This window comes from Balaenoptera physalus (assembly GCF_965194825.1).
Source record: "Balaenoptera physalus genome assembly, chromosome: 1".
Taxonomy (NCBI): Eukaryota; Metazoa; Chordata; class Mammalia; order Artiodactyla; family Balaenopteridae; genus Balaenoptera; species Balaenoptera physalus.
The window spans coordinates 141106074-141128450 of NC_138882.1; the positions used below are offsets into that span (position 1 = coordinate 141106074).

At 39.4% G+C, this 22377-nt stretch overlaps 1 long non-coding RNA gene across 1 annotated transcript in view; it reads left to right on the plus strand.

Annotated features, from left to right (window-relative positions):
• The window catches only part of LOC309657130, a 260854-nt gene extending 251062 nt beyond the window's left edge, over positions 1–9792 (plus strand). Inside the window, exon 2 of the long non-coding RNA XR_014261661.1 lies at positions 8025–9792. This is a non-coding gene — a long non-coding RNA (uncharacterized lncRNA). The remainder of the gene's footprint in view (positions 1–8024) is intronic.
• Positions 9793–22377: the final 12585 nt, after the last annotated feature.

The following is a 22377-nucleotide window of genomic DNA, read 5'->3' on the forward strand; positions in this document are numbered from 1 at the left end:
AGGTGTTGGCTGGGCTGCATCCTCTGAAAGCATGATGAGGCCCAGAAGAGTCACTTTCACGATGACGCATTCACATGGCTGTGGGCAGGAGCCCTCTGTTCCTCACCACATGGACCTTTCCACTGAGTATGACATGGTAACTGGCTTCCCTGAGTGAGTGACCCCACAGAGAGAAGATGGACACTGCAGTGTCAGAAGTCAGAGTCCTTTCAGCAGTATCCAATCAGTTACACAGGTCAGCCCTATTTGGTGTGGGGAGAACGTATGCAAGAACATGAACACCAGGAAATGAGAATCACTGGGGCCATCTTGGAGGCCAGCTACCAAGAGACACCCTTAAATGTTGGAGGAAGACAGGAAGAAAGATTTTTTAGAAAGCCCACTCTGGGCTACATTCACTAAATGCTTTGCTTCTCAGGAAGGGACTGAAGAATTTTGAGTCCTGGTTTATGTGCTTGTTTTGGCACTTTAAAAACTCATTTTATGGATGAAAAATATTACCCTAGGTCAATAGCCATCAAGGATGGGCTACTCTTGGGAACCCTCCTATACTGTTGGTGGGAATGTAAATTAGTGCAGCCACTAAGGAGAACAGTATGGACGTTCCTTGAAAAACTAAAAATAGAGCTACCATATGATCCTGCAATCTCACTCCTGGGCATATATCTGGAGAAAAACATGGTTCGAAAGGATACATGCACCCCAATGTTCATAGCAGCACTATTTACAATAGCCAAGACCTGGAAGCAACCTAAATGTCCACTGACAGATGAATGGATAAGGAAGATGTGGTACAAATATGCAATGGAATATTACTCAGCAAAAAAGATATGAAATAATGCCATTTTGGGCAACATGGATGGACCTGGAGATTATCATACTAAGTGAAGTAAGTCAGACAGAGAAAGACAAATATTATATGATATCACTTATATGATACAAATGAACTTATTTATAAAACAGAAACAGACTCACAGACTTAGAGAAGGAACTTATGGTTACCGGGGGGAAGAGTCGGGGGGAGGGATAGATTTGGAGTTTGGGATTGACATGTATACACTGCCATATTTAAGATAGATAACCAACAAGGACCTACTGTATAGCACAGGGAACACTGCTCAATACTCTGTAATAACCTAAATGGGAAAATAATTTAAAAAAGAATAGATACATGTACATGTATAACTGAAACACTTTGCTGTACACATGAAACTAACATAACATTTTTAATCAACTATACTCCAGTATAAAATAAAAATTAAAAAAATTTTAAAAAAAGGATTGGCTGCTCTTGGTCTACTCAAATCCCAAACCCACGTGGCTTCCACAGGGTGAAACTAAAATTAGGAAAATGTATCAAGAGGCTCTGCAATGATGGCTAACAATTAAACAGTAAGTGGATTGCAGAACCCAAGTGTATCTTGCCCTCAGGTCCAAACTCATTCTATTGTTCTGTCTGTACTATTGTTTCTAAATTTCTATTTTTCTTGTTGTTTGTATTCATTTATTCAATGAATATTTACAAAATATAATAGCATAAATTTTTCAAGGGAAAGAATTATTTCTTATTTATGCTGTCCCAACATCAAAAAACAATGTCTTGAACATAGTAGGTAATCAATATGTTATTTGTTTATTAATTGCTTTAATTTTATTAGTAACAGTTCATTACCTATTAATGGTTACGAACAGGTAATGGTTAGTGGGAGGTATATCCTCAGTGTTCTGTCAGGAAAACAGAAGCTACTCTAGGTATTTCAGGGTGGAAAAGAATTTAATCTAGGGAGATAGAGGTTACACAGCCATTGGAAGGGCTGGGGGCAAGGATAGGGGAGGCTGGTGCTCACTGTCAAGGAATCTGTAAGTAAGTGTAGGAATCCCAGTCAGTCAACACTTTCATGATCATGGCTGATCTTCAGGGAACCTGCATTTGCTTATTATCATGCAATATTCTTTGGAGGGCTAACAACTCAAGCGATAGATAGCTAAAGTCTGAAAAAGAATTATTAGTCTTATCTTCAAAAACATTAACTATTTTTAGCAGTCATTGTTATTCATAATGATAGTAATAGCAGAGTCATTCTGATTATGGGTTTCAGAATTCTAAAAACCTAGGTGTGAATACCTGGTCTGTGACCTCAAGGAAGCTATTTAATTTCTCTACTTCTCAATTTCTCATCCGTAGGATGGGGATCATAGACTGTCCCTCATAGGCTTCTTGTGAAGATTAAATGAAGTCAAACATATAAACTACTCAGCACAAGGCTGGAAACTCAATAAATACTTAAGAAGTGGAAACTATTGGTATCCAATATTGTGTTTGTGTGTGTGTGTGTGTGTGAAGTTGTGTATTTTATTCATCACCTGGGCAATTTGAAATTGCCATTTCCCTCACTACCCCCACCATTCATTTCAAGGTGACATGAAAACTGGTGATAAGTCTAAACTGTTTTACCTCTTAATTGCCACATTATAGACTACAGTTGCCACATAGAAAATACCAAACCATTTGATGAAGAAAACGGAGGTCACACGATTTCGGATCACTTCTTCACCAGATAGTTGGTTCGTTGCCCTCATCATGGCAGGGGAGCCATATGGCAGGTGATTAAGTCATCCCATTTTAGACTCTTTTCTCAGGAATGCTCTCAGCCAGTACGGTCTGCATTTTGATCGCCCCTTCTAGGTGCTCATGCCATTATCAGCTGTCAGATACTTTGAGTATCAACCTCTAATTCCTTCAAACCATGGCAGTACCAACCCAGTGCCTGTAACAATACAGTCCCCACTGGTTATGGTTCATGGCATCATTTCTTTAAAAACTGCCCTTTCAGAGATAATTGTCTTAAATGATGGGGTTCTCAAAAGTACAGCACTCTTGCACAGCAAGGTTATAATCAGCATCCTTCCCATCTTAATAGGTACTGGCCACTATCGTCAACCAGCCTCACTTGCTCCGTGGTTCACGCCATGAATTCTGGATAAGCCAGTACTCAGTCTCATTGCTGACACCCCACCCAGCCATGGAAATAATGTGGTTTATGTAGGGCTGTCACACTACTGCCATTTACAAACACCTCAGCACACATGACCTCATATGACACGTCCAGTTAGGAAGGGACATGGGATAAAGAAGAGAAGGGGGAAGAGTGGGAGACAGGAGTTTGGGAGAGGGTCCAAAAGGCAATAGGAAAACCCCAGAGGCAGGAACCACAATCAAGGACTGGGGTGGGAGGTGGCTGGCTGGCTCCTGGGTTGAACGCCCAGCTGGAGCTGGCACACCTACCATCTTGTCAACAGTCTCCCTTTGGTGATTGTCTAAACCAGAGAATACGAAACACAAACAAGCACTAAACATCTATAAAGGCTCTGAATGCTCACACCTGAATGATGTCTGTGGATTTAGATACTCTTTTTTGCCAAATATTAAAACAGAAAATGTAAACACTGAAACTTTTCTTCGGCCTCAGCTCTAGCTGCAGAGGGTTCTGGGGTGCCATTTTTTATAACTAATAGATGAAGAGCAGAGACTGTGGGCTTTGCTGGGCCCCTTAACTTAGTGTAATTATTTGGGGAATTTTTTTAATATTCTCAGATATTCATCACAGATTAACTATTTCAACTAATTTTATGATGTTTCCCTTTGCTTATTCCACAAGAAACAGGCTCAGACCTTCACTGTTCCTGTCTTTCCCTTTGGGGACAGCAGCTCCATCAGGCACGTGTCAGGTAGGCTTGGGACACTGTGCTGCCCCAAGGAGAGCAGGGATTCATGGCCACACTCCTGAAAGGGCTATATCTAGGTCATCAGCACCCCAAAGCCACCACCTTGCATGCCCTTAGTTTTTGATATGGGCACTTGATCTCTTCTCAATCTTCTATAAAAATTATGCATTTGTAGATTATTATTTTTTTGCTATTTCTATTAATACGTAAAACATTCTAACTTAAAGTAATGTGATTGTTATGCAAACTTAAATTTAAATCAAGTTCACAAGCACCCTTTCATAGTCAGGCTGCAACCCCTAACCCTGAATAGAAGTTGCGGAGCTGGTACTATTAACCACAGCTCTGTCTCTTGTTAACTGTGTACTTGCGTTCTCTTCAACACTCTGCCAAGCTCAGTTTCTTCTTCTGTAGGCATAAAATAACCACCCCTATTTCCTGGAGTTGTTGTGAATATTGAATAGATCACATATAAAGCACATAATATGGTATTGGGTACATCATGAATGCTCAGTAAATAATTATCATTATCATTAACTAAAGGCAGAGTCAAGATTTGACCCCAGATAAACTTAAGAAGCCCTCTGCTTTTTTCACTCTAGAACTTTGCCTCCCAGCTGAGTATGAGATTCAGGATGTGGGTTTTCCCTGACAGGACAGGTAGGGAGATAAATGAAGCATCAAAGAGCAATGAAAGGAAGTATGGGCTAAGTGCCCAAATAAGAGTAGAAGAAAGAAGTACCAGAGGCGCATAGAGATGAGGGGAGGTGTCAGTTGGGCTTAAATTGATATTTGACAAGCAGGGGAGGGAGAAGGGGCCTGCCTTCTTGTTTGCATTTATCTTCTTGGTTGACTGACAGCCTGGAGTCAGGTCTTCCTCTCAAATGAGGAGTTCAGATTAGGTTGAAGTCCTGGCTCTACACCCATCAGCTGTGTGAGCTCGGGGACATCACCGTGACCTGGGTCTCAGTCTCCAGTTCTGTGAAACGAGGGCATGAGACTAAGGCTCCTCTCAACGCCACCTTGTCCTGGGAGAATGCTCTGTTCTCAGGTGCCCAGGAGAGTACGTGCAGTGATCTTGTTTTACTTTGGCCTGTTGATTTTAAGTAAGAGAAACCCAATCAAAATTAATTTAGAAGGGAGAAGGGAAGGTAGGGAGGGGTATAATACAAGAATATTGTATTTTACCCAAGAGGATCTCACTTTTACCCACTAGTGGAATGTATTCGGGCCTCATACCTGGAGAGACCCAAAGGGGACTCTCTCAATCTTTCTTTCACCTGCTCTTTTGTCTCTTTTTCTTGCTACACATCTGCTCCTGTCTCTTATTTCTCTTTGCAGACAAGTTCTCTGCTTGCTCTTCAGCATACAAAGCCCCCCAATATGCAGCCCTCACCAAAATGCCTACCTTGGCTCCCAAGTTTATGGATTTCACAGCACAGTTCCTACAGCCCAGTAACTCAATTCGTGCCCAATTCCAAAATCTTGGGAAGGAAATCTGATTGGCCCAGCTATGGTCACATGTCCTCCTTGGTCTTAGCAGCTGTGAGTAATGATCTTACAGTGGAGGCCAGTCCCTTTCCTAGGCAGGGGTGTGGTAAGGGCAGGATGGGAAAGCCACTCTGGTACTCATCCTTTCTGGCATTTTGTCAAATTAGTTACATGTCCTCCACACCAGGCTGGGAGTTCCTTGTCCATCTTTGCATCTCCTGTGCTGAACAAAGTATCTTAAGGATTCACAGTATTTGTGGAACTGAGATGATACACAATAAAAACAACATCTAATGTCCATCTAGATCTTTATAGTTTACACTGTAGTTTTCCCACATGTGTGATCTCATTTGACCCTCAGGACAACTGTAAGCAAGAAGTATTATTATTACCTCCATTTTATGGTTGAGGAAAATGAGGCTAGCCCAAGGTCACCTTGCCATTAAGTGGTGGAATCAGGATTCAAATTTAAATACCCTGGCTTGAAATTCCAGCATCCAACTGACTGATTGCTAAGGATCCTTCTGGTCCTAACATTAACCAGTCCAAGGAGATTAATATCTCTATGTTTTCAAAAACTCCCATATCCCTGTGCTTCTTGGTAATTATTTCCATCTCCTTCCCAATTTTAGCTTTGTGTCACGATACGGCAAATAAGATGTTTCATTTTAAAAAGCCAGAACGCATAGGGTCTCATTTTATTCATTGAAAATACACTTCATTTGAAAGCAGGAAGAGTGGAGAGGAGTTAGGAATTTCAAAATGAAAAGAGGAAGGCTCATAAAGTGCCAACTGGCTGTGTTTTTAATGAGAAGCATTAGACGCCGCTCTTGAGGCCATCTGGGATGGGGTCTGAGAATCTGGCTGAGGTTTCCAGTATAATTCTAGTCACAGGCTGCCACAGGCACCTGCATGAGCCGCCCTCTGTTGTTGAAATGTCAGGAATGCCTTTTATTTCTTTTACTGGCATAGGACATTCTTTTGGTGGACTTGCTAGTGTTTGTGTACATCCTGACCTAGGCATTCAGCTTTCATCCCTGGGGAGCCAACTCCCGGGGAACTGACATCTTTAGAGATGCCTTCTTGGAAGAACCATGATAAACATATTATCACTTATGGATTACGCTATCATGCATCAGGCAGGTAGTAAGCAGTTTACATAATAAGATTCATTTAATTCTCCCAGCAATGCTATGAGATAGGTAATATAATCTCCATTTTATAGATAGGGCTACTGAGGCTCAGAAAAGTCAAGAAAGATCCCACAGTTAATAAATAGCAGAACTGGCTTTTACCCCAGAGCTGGGCAGCTGCAGAGTGCCTGCCCTTCACCACTGGGTTCAGGGTCTTCTAAGCCTGGGTTGGATGCTGAGCGACAGACAATATGCTAGACATGAACCCAATTTTGCCTTATTCCAAAGCCTGTGCTTCAAAGAGAACACTCTGATTTTACATACTTCGTATATTTGGGTTCTAAGTAATATAGTATTTTCTAAAAATCTCCAGTACTAAAAATATAATAACAATCATGATAACTTTGATACTCTCTCAACTCCACTGTCATTCAGAACTTCCTCCAACTGCCTCTCACTTCCACACCCGCCCCTTTCCCCTTCCTCCTTGGCACCCAGCTAGTTCACCTCCCCAGGCCCTCCTTGCGTGGCCGTGTGACTGAGTTCCGGCCAACATATATATTTTCTATTATTTCACACTTGGCATCACCTTAAATTAAATATTTTGGAAGTCTCAGCAAAGAGTCTTATAGCCACATCCAGATTTGTTCCTCGCTCTGAGCCATTTCTTACTTTGAAACTCTTTGGCCCTCTGGAGAGACTAAAAATGGGAAACTTTTATTTTCCAACCTAGCAAGTCCTGGTTTCTCTAAATTTCCTTTGAATTCTGCTTGTGAACAGAACAGGTCTTTCTTCAGCTCATCTCTTTGTTACAGCTGAAAGCACCCAACTTAACACTTTCACCATCTAGTTGGAGGTCTCTTTAGCCAGATCCGCTGATTAGTAATTTTCTGTCTTTCAGGTTACTGTAGGCAACAGTTTGTCAATGGTTCTGTTACGGCATAACGTGGGTCATCATTTTTCCAGCCTGCTCTACTAGTTCCCTCGATGGGTTTCCTGTCTCCGCTAATGATGTGTTCATCATTTTCCCAGTTTTTGCTAACAGCTTCCTCACCACATTTGCAGCTTCTCACTAGCCAGTCCCATGGCCAATGTCTTTGTTTTAGGTTTCTGTTATAGCTACATTCCACTTCCGGTAGGCATTAGTTATCTATTATTGTGTAACAAACCAGAAAACTTACTGGCTTTAAAAAAAATAATGCTTTTTAAAGAATCTTCTTAAGATGCTGTGGCTGAGCTGAGTGATTTTTCTGATCTGGGCTGGCAGGACTGGGGCTGGAGGATCACTGATGCCCAGTCACATATCTGGTGATAAGCTAGAACAACAGGACATCTGCAGCATCCAGCATGCTAGCCCAGGCTTCTAAACATGTAGGCTGGGTTCCAAAAGCAGCAACACCAATGTCATTAATTATCAGAGAAATGCAAATCAAAACTACAGTGAGGTATCACCTCACACCAGTCAGAATGGTCATCATCAAAAAGTCTACAAACAATAAATGCTGGAGAGGGTGTGGAGAAAACGGAACCCTCTTACACTGTTGGTGGGAATGTAAATTGGTACAACCGCTATGGAGAACAGTATGGGGTTCCTTAAAAAAACTAAAAATAGAGCTACCATATGATCCAGCAATCCCAATCCTGGGCATATATCCGGAGAAAAACCATGCTTAGAAAAGATACATGCACCCTAGTGTTCATTAAAGTACTATTTACAATAGCCAAGACATGGAAGCAACCTAAATGTCCACCAAGAGAAGAATGGATAAGGAAGATGTGGTACATATATACAGTGGAATATTACTCAGCCATAAAAAAGAATGAAATAATGCCATTCGCAGCAACACGGATGAACCTAGAGATTATCACACTAAGTGAAGTAAGTCAGACAGAGAAAGACAAATATCATATGATATCACTGATATGTGGAATCTAATTTTTTTTTTAAATGATGTAAATGAACTTATTTACGAAACAGAAACAGACTTACAGATATCAAAAACAAACTTATGTTTACCAAAGGGAAAACCTGGGGGGAAGGGATAAATCAGGAGCTTAGGATTAACATACACACACTATTATATATAAGATAGATAACCAACAAGGACCTACATTTAGCACAGGGAACTCTACTTAATATTCTGTGATAACCTATATGAGAAAAGAATCTGAAAAAGAATGAATATATGTATATGTATAACTGAATCTCTTTGCTGTACACCTAAAACTAACACAACATTGTAAATCAACTATACTCCAATAAAATTAAAAAAAAAAAAGCAGCAACAGAGGGCAAGCACTTTTCCATTATCTGTTTGCAGTTCATTTGTTAATTCCCAAATGGCCAAAGCAAGTCATGTGACCAAACCCAGATTCAAGCAGTGGAGAAATGAACTTGATGGTAAGGTCTGCAAAATATGTGGCCATTCTAAAAATGTATAATATAAGGTAAGCATTGTTTTGTGGAACTTTTATTTCTTGCGTGTTTGAGGGAATGCTGGTTGTCTACTATGACAGATAATTTTATGTGTGAGCTTGACTGGGCCACAGAGTGGCCAGGTATTTGGTCAAACATTATTCTGGACATGTCTTCGAGGTTGTATCTGGATGAGATTAACATTTGAATGGTAAACTGAGTAAAGCAGATTGCCTTCCATGATGGGCCTCATCCAATCAACTGAAGATCTAAATAGAAAAAAAAGGCTAAGAGGCCTTCTGCCTGATTACCTTGAGACTAGAACTTACACCATTGGCTCTCCTGGTTCTCAGGCCTTCGGATTCGGACTGGAACTACACTACCAGCTCTCCTTGGTCTCAAGCGTGCCAACAGTAGATTTGGGGACTTCTTAGCCTTCATAATTGCATGAGCCAATTCCTTATAATTAATAAATCTCCTTATAAATATAAATGTATATATGTATCCTATTGGCTCAGTTCCTCTGGAGTACCCTGGCTAATGCATCTAGTATTCCTGGAGTAGTGGGCTGGGTAGAGGGAATCATCGCAACACAGATCAAGTTATTGTTATATCCCAGGCACTGTTCTACGTGCTTCACTTCTACTAACTCACTTAATTAACATACCATTCCTATGAAGTAGGCATTTTAAATTATATCTGTTTATAAAAAATGAATTGGAGGGGTTTCCCTGGTGGCGCAGTGGTTGAGAGTCTGCCTGCCAATGCAGGGGACACGGGTTCGAGCCCTGGTCTGGGAGGATCCCACATGCCGTGGAGCAAATGGGCCCGTGAGCCACAACTGCTGAGCCTGCGCGTCTGGAGCCTGTGCTCCGCAACAAGAGAGGCCGCGACGGTGAGAGGCCCGCGCACCGCGATGAAGAGTGGCCCCCGCTTGCCGCAACTAGAGAAAGCCCTTGCACAGAAACGAAGACCCAACACAGCCATAAATAAATAAATAAATAAATAAATAAATAAATAAATAAATTTATATTTAAAAAAAATGAATTGGAGATACAGGTAAGGTAAGTAACTTACCCAAGGACACACAGCCAACAATGACAGAACTGGATTTGCACCCAGGGAGTCTGGCTATAGAACTGGTAATCTAATGACTACACTTTACTGACTTTCTAAGAAAAGGAGGAAGTGGTGGAGGAAGAAGCAAGAGACGGAGAAGTGGCAAAAGGAAAGGAGTTAAGGGATGATGTAAGAGAGGTCAACAGGGCCCAGATCATAATGACTCTTGTGTGCTGAAGTGCGCACTTTGGGGGGTGTCTGTACAGGGCACATAACCTCTTTAAGTGCTTCCTCCAACTATACGCTCTCAGGAGCTATGTATACACACTTTACCCCTTTCCCCTGATCCCCTTGGTTGAACTGGATCCAATCTGGGCCACTAATGGTCTTTCAGGAGTTTGGAATTGGGAGGGAGAGATTCCAGATTGGTCCGGACTGGAAGAAATAAACTCAGGAGCTGTGGAGGGCCAAGCCCTGCCCACTGTGTGGCCTTGAGAGACTGAGAAAAAGGAGCATAGTGGCAAAGGAGAGCAGAGAAGATGGAAGGCAGGTCTCCAAGATGCCCTCTGTTCTCGGTCCCAGCAGCTCCCCAGATTCCTGCTCTTTGAGTCGACGAGGTTCTCCCGTTTCCACAATTTCCTGCTTACGTTGGGGCCCGTCAACCTGTGGTCCTTCTAACCCAAAGTCTGAGGAATTCTGTACACCCAGAAAAAGAGTTTAAACTTGATATGAAGGTGATGGAAGCCCTCAGAACGATGAAAACACAGGGAAAGTGAGTGGGGGGGGGGTAGTTAAAACTGTTTTGTCTGGACCAAAGTGTGTAGGTTAGAGGGAGGCCAATTTGAGCTCAGATGAATGATGAACTTCCCAACATTATCTAAAAACAGAACAATTGGAACCCTAAATTGGGGGTCCCCTGGCCTGTGGGTGGCACATGCCCAGAATAATCAACCACATGACAGAGGGACTTCAAACTTCAGGAGGAGCAGGAGTTGGACGAGGTGATGACTTTCTGGGGATGGTTCCACCCTGCGGTTGTGGGATTCCGTGACTCCGCATTGGGACCCCGGACATTTTTCAGGCAGGACTTTGTTTCTGGTGAGGAAACAAAGTACCATCCGCCTAAGGGAACGCTGGTTTCAGTGGGAGAGGCTCTGTGGGGAGACAGCTGGCTTCCTAGGCCCCTGCACCGGGAGGGCTGACGCAGGAGCCAGACCTTTCTTGTCTCAGTAAACAAGATTTCTTCCCCCCCTCCCCCCAACCCCGACCTGCCGTGAGGGGCCAGCCAGTTCCTTGGACATGTTAATGAGCTTCTCGACAGGCGTGAGCCCCTCAAGGGCAACTAAGCCTCTGAAAGTCTGGTGACTAGATGCTGCTCCGCATACCTTTGTCTGCACCACCTTCCTCTCCCCACCCCCTCCAGGAATAGAACTGGTGTTTCAGGTTCTGAAAAGAGTAATTACTTATTAATAGTAATATTAATTATAATTAATTATTACATTAATATAATATTAATTATATTAATATTATATCATTAATTATATCAATATTATATTAATTAATAAAATATTAATTATACTATTAATATTATCAAGCTAATATTAATATCATATTAACTTATTATTAATAGTAAAGAAATCCAGAAAGCCTAAAGAACCTAGAAATTATTTAAAATCCTACCACTCAGAAATAAACCCCACTCACTTTTTGGGTGAATGTCTCTCACATCTCTCTCTCTCACACACACATGCTATAATTTAATAATCTCACCCTTGGAGCTGTTCTGTAAGCTGCTTTTTCACTTAATCACCTCTCCTGGACATGTTTTCATGTCGATCAACACAGACTGACCTGACTAGGCCCCCTCTTCTCCCTTCCTGATGGTTTTCCTGCTTCACTTGGATTGTGTCAGCCCTCCTAGCCCAGCCAGCCCACCGCTTCCCTCCCCAGACATCAATAATTGAACAAAAGCTTCTGCAGACTCGGGGCTGGGCGCCACAGCGGCTGCCCGTGGCCCAGAGGCTGCTCTGCCCTCCTCATCCACAACCTCCCTGCTGAGGCTTTGGAAGGAGAAGCTGCTGGGGAAATCACAGTGAAGGAAAAGTGACAACAGAATTTTCTTTTGGCTCCTCGGCTGGCTTGTCTCTTTCCTTCTTTACGGAATTCTTGGTTTGTCCCTAATTATCTAGCACCCAGAGCTTCAGAGCAAAGCTCTGGCTGAGAGGATGCTATGCTTCACACAATCTGTCAAGGGAGTTTAGGATCTTTGGCACAAAAGACACTATAGAAAAAAGGAATGAATGCGGCTTTGGACACACAGACTATTGCCAAATGAGACTTGTGGCTTCTCAGGCAACAAGGATAATGCCTGATGGGTGGGCCTGCCATCGGCGTCCCCACCGGAATGTTTGTCCTGATGGGGGCCTGACCCCCTCCTCGGTGGGTTACCCTAAAACAACAGGCAAAGCTTCCAAATCCATGCTTCATTTGGGGATTTTTGTTTTTCCACTAGTTGGAGACAATAAATATGGAACATGGCTTCTCAACCTCTGCACTGTTGACATTTGGGCTGGATAATGCTTTGTCGCGAGGGGCAGTCGCACGCATGATAGGATACTTAGAAGCATACCAGGTGTCTACACACTAGATTCTGGTAGCATTTCCCTCAGTTGTGACAACCAAAAATATTTCCACATATTATCAGATGCTCCTGGAGGCAAAACTGCCCCAGATTGAGAACGACAGGTGCAGAGGTTAAAAGGGTGAGCATTGCAGCCCAGCCAACCGGGATTCAAGTCCTGGCATTGAGCCCCACTTGTCACCTTATGAAAGTTATTTTTAACATTTTTGGTCCTCGGTTTTCTCATCTTTAGAATGCAGAAAACAAAAGTACTTACTACTAGGAGTTAGTGAGATGATTACCTAATATGAAGGAAATATACCGGTTAGCAAAGGGCTCAGTGAATTTTTTTTTTTTTTTCCACAGTTATACTTCAGGGTAGTTAATAACAGTAAACCCATTCTTCAGAAAAAATTGAGACTGAGGGACGTTGGGCAACTTCCTTGTTTAGTAAGTGTCCTAGGCTGTTAATTCCTAGAGCAAAGGAACTTCTCAGCCATGTCTGGAATAGGTTACTGATATGCTGAGATCCCAGTTCCCTTAAACCAGGGCAGCAAGCAGAGTCTGGGGTGCCCAAACCCATGAACTAGTTGTCTTGGTTTACCTCAATGTGCTTCAGAGATGCCATCATTTTCTCTGTGTGCCAGGTTGCACGTGAAGGCCCTTTTGTAACTCCAAGCCATTATTCCAAGGAAAGTAGTTATTATTATACAGAACGTGTCCCGGTGAGGATATAAATGTCCAAGGGAGAAGTTTATTTACTCTGTAGGAGTTGGACATTACTGACCTATAAAATCCCTTTCACTGCTGAAGATTTTATGGAACCCACATCTTATGAATACAGATGCTGAGAAATAGTGTTGCTGGTGAGAAAAATAAGGAAGAATGTCTGAGAGTAGCTAGAACTGAGGAACTGGGGAGGGAATAAGACCCCACACAAACAAGTAATTGGGGCAGATTGCATTGCATAGCGAGACTAGAGGCTGCTTCCTCTCTGAGGCTAGCCCTCTCCTCTGCTCCTTCCTGAACTTCCAGAATCAAGACTCAATCATGAGTGAATACAAGGATGAATAGATCACTGATAAGCAAGTACAGCAAAATGTTAATGATAAAATCTAGGTGGTGGGTGTATGAGTGTTCATTGTAAAATTATTTCACTTTGCTGCATGTTTGAAATTTTTCATAATAAAAAGTATTTCATCTCTGAAAGAACGAATGATGGAGTAAACAAGAGATACATCCTAAGGCCAGAGATTCTGGCTGCAGGTACGGACAGGCTCAAGGCCTCCTCTTCTCATTCTGGCCCATTGGAAGCCTCAGTTGGGCAGATGCTACCGGACTGTGGCCATCCCCACTTCAGCGCAGTGTCTGTGGACCTGGGGCATGGGGGTGTTCTGAATAGGGGTAAGGGAAGGACAGAGGCAAGGCTCACTGGGGCACACTCCCAAAGGCTGCAATTTGATTTCTGTGCTGTCCCATTTCTCCTTCCCCTGTCTCATACATGCAGAAGTCCCCTGGAAGAAGCACCCGCCCTCACCATGGTCCCCTGCTCTGGGGACCTTTCTTCACCTTTCTCTGGCCTCTTTCTTCTCCTCCTAATTCAGCTGTGGCCTCATGGGGCTCCAGGCCTTCAGCAGCCCCACCCCAGCTTCTGATGCTGATAGTGAGTTACCAGAATAGCCAGATGGTAGTAGTCTATTACAGTTCCTGCTGAGTGTACCTATTACCCATTTCCCAAATGTATTTACAGTTTTACCGGGAACACGGTAGAATAGATTTCTTTCCTTCTGAATTTTAAACTTAAAAATATCTTAAAATTTTAAAAAAGTTTTCCTAAAAAGCAAAGCATTTCCCATAATTCCTTCACTCTACCTGTTATTTTGTCAGAAGTAGTTACTGGTTGAGATCACAGTCTCAGGATAGCCACGAGCTTGAATCCCAGCTCCGCCAGCTACATGACCATGGCCAGTTCCACAGCCTCTCTAAGCCTCATTTTCCTCACTTAAAAGGTAACAATTCTGCTTGATGTTATTTTGAAAGTGAGAATGTAATATGTGTAAGGGTTTTCGTGTGATGCCTGGCACAGGGTACGTTTTCAGTTAATGGTAGCTATTGATATCTTTGTTATTATTATATTCCCCTATTATCTTTTAGCTCTTGTTTATAGGCATCCCAATTTTTATATAGTTGAAGGAATAGTTTACTTACATATAGAATTTTTGACCGAATTTTTGATACCAGGAGGCACTGGCTGTCTGGCTGCCAAGTACCAGGTTTGCATTATCAACCTCTCAGGAATTTATTCATATTAATCAAATTCATAGAAGGCTGAAATATAAATCCAAATATCAATCTGTTGATTTCTTGAGAGAAATGTGACTGCCTCAATTGTTAAAATTAAAAAAATTTTTTTAAAAAGGAGAAAATTTAGACCAAGGGTCTAAGGTCTTTGTTAATGACTGGAAGAGCTTACCTGATTTATATACTGATGGGTTAGTTTAACAAAAGACTGGACGGTAGATTTGCAATTTAAGAGAACAAATTCTCTTTCCTACAACAACCATGCTAGAGGCTAAATGAACAATAAGATATTTATAAGCTTTTGTGGTCAATCCATGTTCTACAGTTGGAGGTTACATTCCTGTGAGATTAAAGAGAAAGCCTGAATTGAACGGTCCTGGAAGAATTTTTTAAAACCTTGACTATCACAAGAAGCTTCTTGCTACTTCTCAATAACATAATAAGATTTTTAAAAATCTGTATTTATTTAAATGTATTATTTTTTATCTCTCTATTATTTATTATGTAGGTAGCAAAGGCAGATGGTTAAAAACTCAAAAAGCATAATGGTATAATAGTGAAGAGCCTTCCCACCCACATCTCGCAATCTCCCACTTCCCTTCCTTAGGGAAAACCACTATTGTTAGTTTCTTATCCCATTCTTTCAGAGGTATTTTATGCATATGTGAGCAAATAGGATATGTTACAGTTCAATTGCCCTTTTCCCCACCTGTCTAGACTCTTTGGTCCTTGTGCTTCTGAGGGCACAGAAATGTAAATGTTTCCAACTTCCTTTCCTTATCTCATGAGGAAGGTAATGAGTAGCCCAGTGCTTTGAAATGTCAAAGGACTTATGTCAACAAGATTATTTCCTCTCAAAGACTTCTGATTAAATACCATTGTGCTTTAAGGTTTACATTTTAATTTAATTGTAATGAAGGCTGAAACAAAGTTTTTAGTTCATAATTTCTGTTTCCACACACTGAACAATAACAACAAAAGCATATCAGTATGGTACTAACCATTGGAAATAAAATGCTGGAGAGTATGAATCAGAATGCTTCCAATGGACATGATGAGGTAATTTCTCTCTGTAGATAAACCAGTTAGGAATTCAAACATATTCTAAAAGTTCTCAGTAAGAAAGCACAAAGAAATAATAAATAACTATGACTAGAGAAAGATATAAATTTCTCTATGTAAAAAACTAAAACCCAAAACAAAAAATCAGTAAGATCAAAAGGGAAAAGACAAACTTAGGAAAAGTCTTTGAAAAATATAAGGCAGAAAAATGATTAAGATCTTTATACTATATGATCCAGCAATTCCACTCCTAGATATATACCCAAGAGAAATGAAATCTTATGTTCACACAAGTCGTTGTACATGAATGTTCATGTCAGCATTATTCATAATAGCCCAAAAGTGGAAACAACAAATATGTCTACCAGATGATGAGTAAATAAACGAAATGTGGTATATCCATACAGTGGAATATTATTTGGTCACTAAAAGGAATGAAGTACTGATACATGCTACAACATGGATGAATATTGAAAACATTATGCTAAAGGAAAGAAGCCAGTTACAAAAGATCCATATTATACGATTCTATTTATATGAAATGTTCAGAATAGGCAAATCCATTGAGACAGAAAGTAGATCAGTGGTTGTCAGGGGCTGAGGGGAAGGAAAAATGGGAAGTGACGGGGCTTCTTTGGGGGTGATTAAAATGTTCCAAAACTAGATAGATGGCTACACAACTCAGTGTATGTACTAAAAATCACTGAATTGTACACTTTAAGAGGGTGAATTTTATGGTGTGTGAATTACATCTCAATAAAAATGCTGTTTAGAAGGAAAAAAAGATCTTAACTCTATACAATGAACATTTGCATTCACAGTCATGGGTGCCATCATATTTTGAATAACTTTTTTACAATTCAGAAATTCCTAAGTTATGAGTCCAGCCTCCCCAGTGTTGAAGTCAAAGCTCAAATTCCCGGGTTTCCTTGTATTCAACAGCTAGACATCACGTACAACAACATGAGACTCTGGTCCTGAAGAGAGTGAAGAAAAAAATCAGGCTTTCGCAGAGCTTCCATTATACTGGTGCTAGGTCAAATTCCTGATAGAGAAGAGGCAGTGATGAAGATGTGCTGCCCTTACAGTCTAATTCTTAGAGGATTTTTTTTTTTTTAAGAGTATGGCTTAGTTAATTCCAAGTACTTCCTATATGATTTTTTATTTTATATATATATATATATATATATATATATATATATATATATATATAATGGTTTATGTTTTAATCTTCTAACTTTTGAAATAGTTTATTATAGTTTATTTCATACCAATAGTAACTTGGACAAGGAGCTTTGGGGAACATTACAATTTAACAAAATATTCAACTAATACCATGTCTTCCATGGGTGAGGCACTATATAAAGATCTGGGGATTATAGCAAAGAGTCAACAAGATTCCTATTTTCAAGAAGTTTATAGATCACTTAATGGAAGCCAACTTGCAAATAAATATAAATACTATCACGTGATTTGGGTACTGTGATAGCAGTAGGTGTGGAATAATGTTGGAAGCATAAAATAGGGATGGAAAATGGTTATGTCACTCATGATTCTAGAGATATTGCCACCTGCTCTTTCTTCTAACCCTTTGCCTTTGACCTGGTAATGCTGACTAAATAGGAATAGCAGACATCCATGATTCTTTCTTAATCTCACAGTAAAAGCCTTAAATATTGTAGGGGGTAGTTTTCTCTTTGTTTTGCAAATACTACAGCAGATTAAGGCAATTCCCTTCTATTCCTCTCTCTCTCTCTCTCTCTCTCTCTCTCTCTCTATATATATATATATATATATATATATACACTTAATCTTGAATGGATATGAAATTTTGTCAAATGCTTTTTCTTTATTTATGGATACAATATGATTTTCCTCCTTTACTCTGTTAATATAGTGAATTACATTGAATGATTTTCTATACTAAACTACCTTTGCAATCCTGGAATAAATCCAATTTGGTAATGATATATTATCTTTTAAATATATTGCTAGATTTGATTTGCTAACACTTTTAAGATTTTTTGTATTTATGTTAATGGGAGAGATTGGCCTGAATTTTCATATCTTATAGTGCAATGTTCTTGTCAGTTTTTTATTTCAAAGCTATGCTAGCATTAAAAATATATATACTGATATATATGGGAGAGTTTGTGCAAGATTGGTGTATTTCTTCCTAAAATGATTAGAGAATTTATCAGTGAAACCATGTGGGCCTGGAGATTTCCTTGTAGGAAGGTTTCTAATAACAAAATTAACTCCTTTATTAGGAAAAAGACTATTTGGATTTTTTATTTCCTCTTGTATCAGTTTGTTAAGCTGTGTGTTTCAAAGACTTTTGTCGTTTTACTTACAATTTCAAATTTATTGGCATCACATTACTTATAGTGTCTGTTCCTCAAGTCCTAGCATCTGAGTTGGGGTTGTTTTTCCACTCAGTAAAATTTTACTATGCCATATGTCTCCTAAGTTCTTTTCTGCATTTCCCACACTTTTTGCTCTCCATGCTTCAGTTTGAATATTTTCTATTGACCTATATTCCAAGTCATTTAGCTTTCTTTAGCTCTGTCTAATCTGCTGTTAAATCCATCCACTGAGTTTTTAATTTCACTTATTGTATTTACCTGAACTAGAAAAGCCATTTTATTTTTAAAATCGAACACATTTTTTAAATGAAATTCTCTATCTTGACATCAATTTCTTGGACCAAAATAATTAGCAATGTAAATGTCTTTGTCTGTGAAGAAATTATGGCTGAAAACTTTCCAAACCTAAAGAAGGAAACAGATATCCAGATACAGGAAGCACAGAAGTTTCCAAACAACATGAACCCAAACAGACCTACACCAAGACATATTTTAATTAAAATGGCAAAAGTTAAAGATAAAGAGAGGATTCTAAAGGCATCAAGAAAAAAAACAAAGAGCTAATTACAAGGGAACCCCCATAAGGCTGTATCAGCTGGTTTCTCTACAGAAATGTTGCAGGCCAGAAGGGAGTGGCAAGATATATTTAAAGTCCTGAAAGGGAAAAACCTGCAACCTAGGATACTCTACCCAGCAAGATTATCATTTAGAATAGAAGGAGAGAGGAAGAATTTCTCAGACAAGCAAAAACTAAAAGAATACAGCAATACTAAACCTATCCTAAAATAAATATTGAAAGGTCTTTTCTAAAAGAAGCAAGAATCTATAGGAAAGAGAAAATCGTAATTGGAAAGTAAATCACTTAAATAAGCCAGTACACAGATTTAAAAAAAATTTTTTTTAAATTTTGTGAGAGTGATGATAACTATAAAGAACAGCAAAAAGATGAACATGAAGATAGAAAAGAGGACATCAAAATCATAAAATGTTGGGGAAAAGAGTAAGAAAATGTAGATTTTTTTTTTTCAGAATGTGTTTGACCAGTCTAAAGCAAATAGATATAGTAATGGGTTAACATACTTGAAAAGCAGGGTAACCATAAAGCAAAAACATGCAATAGATTCACAAAAACCAAAAAGAAGAGAACACAAGCATAATACAAAAGAAAACCATCAAGTCACACAAGGAAAAACAGAAACAAAAAGAAAGAAAGAAGAAATACAAAATCAAGTGAAAAACAAGGTTTAAAATGACAATAAATACATATCTATCAGTGATTACCTTAAATGTCAATGGACTAAATGCTCCAATCAAAAGACATAGAGCGGCAGATTTGACCAAAAAGCAAGAGCCTACAATATGCTGCCTACAAGAGACTCACTTTAGGGCGAAGGACACACATAGATTGAAAGTGAGGGGATGGAAAAAGATGACAAGAAAGCAGGGTAGCAATACTCATATCAGAGAAAATAGACTTTAAAACAAAGGCCATAATGAAAGATAAAGAAGGACACTACATAATGATAAAAGGATTGATACAAGAAGAGGACATAACACTCGTTAACATATATGCACCCAATATAGGAACACCTAAATACATAAAACAAATATTAACAGACATAAAGGGAGAAATTGATGAGAACAAAATAATAGTATGAGACTTTAATACCCCACTCACATCAATGGACAGATCTTCCAGATGGAAAATCAGTGAGGCAACAGAGATCCTAAATGACACAACAGAAGAGTTAGATTTGATTGACATTTTCAGGAAAACACATTCCCAAAAAACCAGAATACACATTCTTTTTTTTTAAAATAAATTTATTTATTTATTTTATTTTTGGCTGTATTGGGTCTATGTTGCTGTGTGCAGGCTTTTTCTAGTTGCAGCGAGCAGGTGCTACTCTTTGTTGAGGTGCGCGGGCTTCTCATTGCAGTGACTTCTCTTGTTGTGGAGCATGGGCTCTAGGCACACAGCTTCAGTAGTTGTGGCACACAGGCTTCAGTAGTTGTGACTTGTGGGCTCTAGAGCACAGGTTCAGTAGTTGTGGTGCATGGGCTTAGTTGCTCTGTGGCATGTGGGATCTTCCCGGAGCAGGGCTCAAACCCATGTCCGCTGCATTGGCAGGCAGATTCTTAAACACTGCACCACCAGGGGAGTCCCCAGAATACACATTCTTTTCAAGCACACATGGAACATTCTCTAGGATTGACCACATACTAGGACACAAAAGAAGCCTCAACAAATTCAAGAGGATAGAAATCATTTCAAGCATCTTTTCTGACTACAATGGCATGAAATTAGAAATCAACCACAGAAAGAGAAATGAGAAAAAAATGATTACATGGAGACTAAACAACAGGCTACTAAAAACCAATGGGTCAATGATGAAATCAAAGAGGAAATTTAAAAATATATTGAGACAAATGACAATGAAAACACAACCACACAAAATCTATGGGATATAGCAAAGGCAGTTCTTAGAGGGAAGTTCATAGTGATACAAGCCTTCCTCAAAAAAAACAAGAAAAATCTCAAATAAACAACCTAACTTACCACCTAAAAGAATTAGAAAAAGAAGAATGAACAAAACCTAGAGTCAGCAGAAGGAAGGAAATAATAAAGATCAGAGAGGAAGTAAATAAAATTGAGATTAAACAAACAATAGAAAAAAATAAATAAAACCAAGAGCTGTTTGTTGCATCCAGCAATAAACCAACTTTGTTCAAAAAAAACAAAACACCAAGATCTGATTCTTTGAAAGGGTAAACAAAATAGACAAACCTCTGGCCAGGCTCACCAAGAAGAAAAGAGAGTGTACCCAAATAAACAAAATAAGAAAGACGAGAAATCAAAACTGATACTGCCTGAAGAGATTATAGGCAAAACATTCTCTGACATAAATCATACCAATGTTTTTAGGTCAGTCTGCCATGGCAATAGAAATAAAAACAAAAATAAACAAATGGGACCTAATCAAAGTTATAAACTTTTGCACAGCAAAGGAAACCATAAACAAAAATGAAAAGACAACCTATGGACTGGGAGAAAATATTTGCAAACAATGTGATTGAAAAGGGATTAATTTCTAAAAGATGCAATCAGCTCATACAACTCAATAACAAAAAAACCAAACAACCCAATCAAAAAATGGGCAGGAGACCTAAATAGACATTTCTCCAAAGAAGAAATACAGATGGCCAATAGGCACATGAAAAGTTACTCAACATCACTAATTATTAGAGAAATGCAAGTCAAAGCTACAATCAGGTACCACCTCACACCAGTTAGAATGGCCATTATTAAAATGTTTACAGATAGCAAATGCTGGAGAGGGTGTGGAAAGAAGGAAACCCTCCCATACTGTTGGTGGGAATATAAATTGGTGCAGCCACTGTGGAAAACAGTATGGAGGTTCCTTAAAAAACTAAAAATAGAGTTGCCATATGATCCAGCAAATCCCACTCCTGGGCATATATCCAGAGAGAACTCTAATTTAAAAAGATACATGCACCCCAATGTTCATAGGAGCACTATTTACAATAGCCAAGATGTGGAAGAAACCTAAATGTCCATCGACAGATGAATTGATAAATAAGATGTTGTATATATATACAGTGGAATATTAGCCATGAAATGAATGAATTAATGCCATTTGCAGCAACACGGATGGACCTAGAGATTATCATACTAAGCAAAGTGAGTCAGAAAGAGAAAGACAAATATCATATGATATCACTTATATGTGGAATCTAAAATATGACACAAATGAACTTATTCACGAAACAGTTATGTTTCCTTCTCTCTAGAATCTTGATCCCTCACATCTTAGCTGCCTCTGTATCTCTATAGCTTCCTGCAGATTTTTTTTTGCTTGTTTTTGTTTTTGTTTTTAATCTAGATTTCCTACTTATTTGGTTGGGTTTTTTTTGTTTTTTTAATCTAGCTTTTCTACTTATTTGTTTGTTCTGCTACAAGTTACTCCATCATAGCCACTGTTAATTTAATTTTAAAAATAGAAAAGATTCCACATACAGGAATCATACATTTTCTCATAAAGTCATATATTAGTTCTGCTTTACAATAAAACCTCAGTTATACATATTAAAAAATCTTTAATTCTTCGGTTATTATAATGAACTTGGACATAACCACAGAGGCTCAAAGAACTAAGTCCCATAAATGGAAACTAAGATGGG